This window comes from Chiloscyllium plagiosum, chromosome 6, assembly GCF_004010195.1.
Source record: "Chiloscyllium plagiosum isolate BGI_BamShark_2017 chromosome 6, ASM401019v2, whole genome shotgun sequence".
NCBI lineage: Eukaryota > Metazoa > Chordata > Chondrichthyes > Orectolobiformes > Hemiscylliidae > Chiloscyllium > Chiloscyllium plagiosum.
Window position 1 is genome coordinate 22,552,005 of NC_057715.1, and position 8,021 is coordinate 22,560,025.

The following is an 8,021-nucleotide window of genomic DNA, read 5'->3' on the forward strand; positions in this document are numbered from 1 at the left end:
CTCTGGATTCATTTAAGAAAGAGTTGGATAGAGCTCTCAAGGATAGTGGAATCAAGGATTATGGAGATAAGGCAGGAACAGGATACTGATTGAGGATGATCAGCCATGATCATAATGAATGATGGTGCAGGCTCGAAGGGCAGAATGGCCTACTCCTGCACCTATTGTCTATTGACTGCAGATGCTGGAGATTAGAGTCGAGAGTTTGGTGCTGCATGTCAGGCAGTATCCAAGGAGCAGGAGAGTTGACATTTTGGGCAAAAGCCCTTCATCAGTAATGAGGCTGTGAGCCAAAGGGGGTGGTGAGATGAATGGGAGGGGGGTATGGGGCTGGGGAGAAGGTAGTTCAGAGTGTGATAGTTGGATTGTGATGAGGGTAAAGGTAATAGGTCGGAGAGGAGGATGGAACGGATAGGTGGGAAGGAAGATGGACATGAGGGTGGTGCCAAGATTGGAGGGTTGGAACTGGCATAAGGTGGGGGGAAGGGAAATGAGGAAACTGGTGAAATTTACATTGATGCTGTGGAGTTGGAGGGTCCCAGGGTGGAAGATGAGGCATTCTGCCTCCAGGCGTCAGGTGGTTAGGGAGTGGTGATAGAGGAAGCCCAGTACCTGCGTGTTCTTGGCGGAGTGGGAAGGGGAATTGAAGTGTTCGGCTATGGGGCTTTGGGGTTGGTTGGTGCGGGAGTCCAGGAAATGTTCTCTGAAGCACTCTGTGAGTGGGCGTCTTTTCTCCCCAATGTAGAGAAGACTGCATCAGGAGCAACGGATACAGTAAATGACATATGTGCAAGTGCAGGTAAAACTTTGATGAATATGGAAGGCTCCTTTGAGGCCTTGGATGGAGGTGAGGGGGGAGGTGTGAGCGCAGGTTTTGCAATTCCTATGATGTCAGGGGAAGGTGCGGGATTGAGGTGTGGGCTCATGGCATGCCTGGACCTGACAAGGGAGTCACGGAGGGAATGATCTTTATGGAAAGTGGATATTGTGGGGAGGGACATATGTCTCTGGTAGTGGGGTCCATTTGAGGGTGGCAGAAATGGCGAAGGATGATGCAATGTATACGGAGGTGCAGGAAGTTGATGAGATGCACTGGAGGGCATCATCAACCACGTGGGAGGAATTTCTAAAAATGACGTCACCCCGGTCCCTCTACTACCACACCCACACCAGGTACAGTCTACACCCCCACTCCATCTCCAGTCCTACACCAGGTCCTCGCTCCTAGCCCTGCCGAGTCTTCACCATCCCTCAGACCCACCCCTCCTCACTGAGGATGAACAATCAGTCCTCAGCAAGGGACTTACCTTCATCCCCCTCCATTCAATGAATTCAACGTGCATTGTGACATCGAACATTTCTTCCGTTGCCTCTGCCTCCGGGCTAACTTTTTCCGCTCAGACTCTTATCCACCCTCTGAGGACACCTTCTCCCCCCTCCAACACACCCCATCCACTTGGACACCCCATGCCAGTCTGTTATCCCACCCTTGACCTCTTTATTTCCAACTGCCACTGGGACATTGACTGCCTCAACCTCTCCACCCCCCTCACCCACTCCAATCTCACAATGCACAGCCCTCCACTCCCTCCACTCCCACCCCAAATCCACCATCAAATCAGAGGACAAGGGTGCACATTGGTAGGTTGGCGCACTGACTTCTCCATCACTGAAGCCAGGAACCAACTCAAAGACACTTCCTCCTACTGCCCTCTCGACCACAACCTCACCTCCCATTACCAAACCATCATCTCCCAGACTGTACACAACCTCATCACCTCAGGGTTTCTCCCACACACAGCTTCCAACTTTATAGTTTGGAAACCCTGCACTGCCCACTTCTACCTCCTACCTAAGATCCACAAGCCTGACTACCCTGGCTGACCCATCGTCTCAGCCTGCTCCTGCCCCACTGGTCTCATCTCAACATGCCTTGACACTGTCCTATCCTCTCTGGTCCAGGAACTCCCCACGTACGTTCACGACACAACGCACACCTCCAGCTTTTCCAAGACTTTTGTTTCCCCAGCCCCCAACATCTCTTCCTCACGATGGACATTCAGTCCCTATACACTGCCATGTGCCATGACGAGACCCTCCAAGCCCTCTGTTTCCTCCTCTTCTGTCGATTCCACCAGTACCCTTCCTCTGACAGTCTCATTTGTTTGGTTGAACTGGTCCTCACTTTTAATGATTTCTCCTTTGAATCCTCCCACTAAATGCCGGAGGAAACATCACAGAAGCACTTCATAGGAGGCTCCCAAGCATTGAGGATGTCACCTAGACAGGGGACGAAACGTCTGCAACACAAACTCACAGCTCGGCGAACAGAACCACAACAACGAGCACCCGAGCTACAAATCTTCTCCCAAACTTTGATCCTCTCACTTCTTCCAGACCGAAGGGGTAGCCGTGGGCACCCGCATGGGCCTCAGCTATGCTTGTCTCTTTGTTGATTATGTGGATCAGTCCATCTTCTGTAGTTACACTGGCACCATTCCCCACCTTTTCCTCTGCTACATTGATGACTGTATCAGTGCCACCTCGTACTCACACGAGGAAGTTGAACAGTTCATCAACTTCAGCAACACTTTTCACCCTGATCTTATGTTCACCTGGTCTATTTCAGATACGTTCCTCCCCTTCCTGGACCTCTCCATCTCTATCAACGAATACCGACTCAACACTGACATCTTCTCCAAACCCACCGAGTCCCACAGCTATCTGGACTACATCTCCTCCCATCCTGCCTCCTGTAAAAATGCTATCCCTTATTCCCAATTCCTCCACCTCCGCCGGATCTGTTCCCAGGAGGACCAGTTCCACCACAGAACACATCAGATGACCTCCTTCTTTAAAGTCAGCAATTTCCCCTCCCACGTGGTTGATGATACTTTCCAGCCCATCTCCTCCACTTCTCACACCTCTGCCCTCGAACCTCATCCCTCCAATTGCGACAAGGACAGAACCCTCCTGGTCCTCACCTTCCACCCCACCGACCTCTGTATACATTGCGTCATTCTCCGTCATTTCCGCTACCTACAAATGGACCCCACCATCAGAGATATATTTCCATCCCCATCCCCATCCCTCTAAGCTTTCCGTAAAGATCATTCCCTCCTCGGCTCTCTTGTCAGATCCATGCCCCCCACCAACCCACCCGCCCCTCCTGGCACCTTCCTCTGCCACCGCAGGAATTGCAAAACCTGTGCCCACACCTCCCCACTCACCTCCGTCCAAGGCCCCAAAGGAGCCTTCCACATCCATCAACATTTCACCTGCACTTCCACACATCATTTACTGTATCTGTTGCTCCTGTTCCGGCACCTCTACATTGGGGGGACAGGGTGCCTACTCAGAGTGCTTCAGAGAACATTTCCAGGACACCCGTACGAACCAACCACACCACCCCGTGGCTGAACACTTCAACATCCCCTCCCCCACTCCGCCAAGGACATGAAGGTCCTGGGCCTCCTCCATCACCACTCCTAACCACCCGACGTCTGGAGGAAGAATGCCTCATCTTCCGCCTTGGGACCCTCCAACATCACGGCATCAATGTGGATATCACCAGTTTCCTCATTTTCCCTGCTCTCAGTTTATCCCAGTTCGAACCTTTCAACTCAACACTGCCCTCATAACCTGTCCTACCTGTCCATCTTCCTTCCTACCTATCTGCTCCACCCTCCTCTCTGACCTTTCACCATTACCCCCACTTCCATCTACCTATCACACTCTCAACTACCTTTCCCCCAGCCCCACCCCCACCCCTCCCATTGATCTCACCACCCCTTCAGCTCACAGCCTCATTCATGATTAAGGGTTTTTGCCCAAAACATCGATTCTCCTGCTCCTCGGATGCTGCCTAACCCAAAGTTATATGGTCAACTTTAGTAAACTACTTAGTTCAAGAGTAATTAAGGCTAAATAACAAATGCTAGCCTTGCCAGAAACACACACATCCCATGAAGGAATAAAATAAAGTCGTGCTTCATCTGAAATGTGCTCATTTCAGCTGTTTTGCCAGAAAACATGTTTTAAGGGGAAAACCTCAGTCTTCAATTATGTCAAATAAACTGAGATTATTAGACGTTTGATGCATATTCCACCAGAATTTGAGGTCTAATTTAAACCAAAGTTTCTTTTTTGGTGAAGTAACATTGTATTGTTACATCTAACAACAAACACCAGATGCCTGTTCACCGCTTGCCAGTATGTTGGGCAGCTGACAGTATGTGAAACATGGCACAGTGTACATGCTTTTGTGCCACCTTTTAATGAGGCAATCTGGCTTGAATTAGGAAACACCTGGGCATATTTTTGACAAAATTTGATCTGCCATAATGATGGGTATTTAGTTTTTAATCCAATTTTGACATCACTTGCATGCATTATCTCCATCAATTGGTATGGCTGAAAGCTAAACAGATGAGAAAGTCTGGCTGATAGGATGTTTAGTAACTGCATTGTTTTAATAGTATTGACATTAGATAGTGGAGAGAAAAAAACAATCCACAAGGATACACATTACCCATTGTTTTTCGGGCATCGAAAGCTAAGATTGTTTGTGATTGAGGGTATTCAGGAAATCTTGTTTGTCCAGAAGATGATGAGGTTATTGAACTTGTAGTTGAGGTAAATAGTGTTAATATATCTTAGGAAAATCTGCATAAATACGCGAGAGAGGAAAGGATAAAGCAAGATGGCACAAAGGCAGCAGACAAGGTCTGTCACATGGACCTAGGCTGAATGTAACAACAGGTCCTACTGGGGGAAGGTGACAGTGTCAGTAAGACCTTCAATGATGCATTTACAACCTTTTCTGCACCTTTGAAACAATTAATAAAGACTGACTCGGATACCAAGGACTTCTTAATTCTATCCCTGACATATCATCCTGCACTGCTGATTCTCAGGCTCATCACACCCAAATCATATTCATATCACAGTGTGAACAGGTCCACAACAAATAAAGTCAGCATGTTACAGTTTATTATAATAGTTTAAATCCCAAGAGCTTACCTGTTTTAGCATTTAGAATCAGACATGAGAAGCTGGCCCTGATACTAGCTGCAAGGTGAGAAGAGAGAAAGGGGCAGTTTCTGTTGTATTGAAGTGAGCTTCCTATGCCACAATCATTTACCACAGTTCTGCATGTTGCTAGGCTGCTACACATCTTGCAGAAAATGGGCGTGAGAGTTGATGAACTTCTGGGTCAGTCTTCCTCACTCAGTCAACAAAAACCATAATTTCCCCCCTGGGTTTTACAGCACCAATTCAGGACTTTCACCCTAATTGGTCCTTGCTTGTGTTTTTGCACAATATGAACCTTCTACTTTATGACAACTTATTGAAATATCTTTTTATCCCTTCTTCTCCCATGTATTTATCTAGATTTTCCTAAGATATGTTAACACTATTTACCTCAACTACAAGTTCTATAACCTCATCATCTTCTGGGCAAACAAGATTTCCTGAATACCCTGTTATGATGATATTTTGATACATATGACCTCTAATTTTGAACTCTCCACATATAGAAACATCGGGTCTACATTAAATGGCAAGATTTGGTCAGAGATTGGGCTTCCTATTATTTCACTGTCTTCTGTCCTGCACCAATTTCAGTAGTACCATTACTTTCACCTCTAAGATTCCCAAATGGCATATGCTTCCAATGTGAGTTATCTGTTTCATATTGTTAATTAGTAAGCACATACTCCTGTTCCTTTGATGCTGCCTGACCTGCTGCACTTTTCCAGCAACACATTTTTAAGCTTAGGTGTAATAATCTGTAATAGTCTGTTCAAGCAGAGAGACAGGGACCGAGTTTATTATCCTATCCAAACATAGCATTGCTGACAATGCAACACTCCCTCAGTTCTGCACAAGAGTGTCAACTTTGATTATTACACCTAAGCTTAAATCCTGAAAAAAAATTAAAAGAAACATAACACATTTATTTGAGTGTAATTTTCACTGTAAATCACAGAGAATGATGAACAATTAAGTTTTGAGTTTCAAACAATGGAAAAGGGAAAAAAAGAAAGATGAATATTTGTACAGATCCTTTCATGACCACCAGTTGTCTCAAAGCACCTACCAGCCAATGAAGTGCAATCATTGTTGTACTGTCAGAAGCATGGTGGTCAATTTACACTTAGCATACTTCCACATCAGCAATGTGGCAATGGCCAGATAACCTATTTCTTTAATGTTGATTGGGGAATAAGTATTGACCACGGGTATTTGGTTACATCTATTGATAAATCTCCTGGTCTTCTTCAAAATACTGACAAATACAGAGTTTTTTTTTACATCTGTTCAAGCAGAGAGACAGGGACCGAGTTTATTATCCTATCCAAACATAGCATTGCTGACAATGCAACACTCCCTCAGTTCTGCACAAGAGTGTCAACTTTGATTATTACACCTAAGCTTAAAAATGTGTTGCTGGAAAAGTGCAGCAGGTCAGGCAGCATCAAAGGAACAGGAGAATCGACGTTTCGGGCATAAGCCCTTCTTCAGGAAGATGAAAGGCTTATGCCCAAAACGTCGATTCTCCTGTTCCGTTGATGCTGCCTGACCTGCTGCACTTTTCCAGCGACACATTTTTAAGCTCTGATCTCCAGCATCTGCAGTCCTCACTTTCTCCTTATTACACCTAAGGCCAGGAATGGGATTTCAATCCAGATTGTTGTAACTAGAGACAAGACTAAGAGACAAGTGAGCCACAGTTGACACAGACATTCATGTAAAATCAAATCAGACCAAATTCGGAAATGTAAAAAGACTAAATGGTTCATCATTCCATGGTTTCTAATAAACTATTCAAACCAATAAACTATTCTCTCCGATTTATCTCTTGAAAGAGGTGAACAGACACAAAACATTTAAGATAAAACTAAGGAAGATTACTCCTTATAGCCTGAAGGTAACTGAGCAAAGTTTTAAGATACCAGTGTAGTCTAAATTATTCAATCTTAATGATTGCTTGTCAGAGGAGGTGGCACAAGTTAAATGAATTGAACTACAAAGCGCAGCCAGCACCACAATGGCCATTATGAGATGAACATCCATGCTGACGGCAATCAAGATCAGATGATACACTTTTCTTCACATTTTTGTAGAACAATATCGTAAGAATATTGAGATAATTGTGCCTGGACACAGAAAGGTTAATGAGGTGCTTAGTATGTACAGGAATCCATTGTCGATAGCATCTACCCTTTTATGTTACGGTTATTACATTATAGTTGTTTCCTTTTGCTTATGGGAAAAGCTCCTCTTTATGAAAGAGACAACAAACTTGTGACCCTTTGGTGACTTTTCTCAATCACTCACTTTATGGCCTAATGGCTTTAATTAAACATTTGTAGATAAGGAGCCTGCTGCTATGCAAATGTCACAGACATTCATTCAGCTTCTGTCGCACCTTTGTCAAAACCAGATGCTGTTTGCTGAGTGCAGAAGAAATTGTATTAAAATGAATCAAAAGAGCAGTTTATCAATTCCATTCCATCTTGTGAAATAATACACTGTGATTGAAATTGATAAGACAATTTTCTGATTCAGTATGTGGATGTACCTACGAGAGAAGGTGCAAAAATTGACGTACTGTTGGGAAATAAGGCAGGGCAGGTGACTGAGGTGTTAGTGGGGGAGCATTTTGGGGCCAGCAACCATAAATCTATTTGTTTTAAAATAGTGATGGAAAAGGATAGACCAGATCTAAAAGTTGAAGTTCTAAATTGGAGACGGGCCAATTTTGATGGCATTAGGCAAGAACTTTCAAAAGCTGATTGGAGACAGATGTTTGCAGGTAAAGGGACGGCTGGGAAATGGGAAGCCTTCAGAAATGAGATAACAACAATCCAGAGAAAGTATATTCCTGTCAGGGTGAAAGGGAAGGCTGGTAGGTATAGGGAATGCTGGATGACTAAAGAAATTGAGGGTTTGGTTAAGAAAAAGAAGGAAGCATATGTCAGGTACAGACAGGATAGATCGAGTGAATCCTTAGA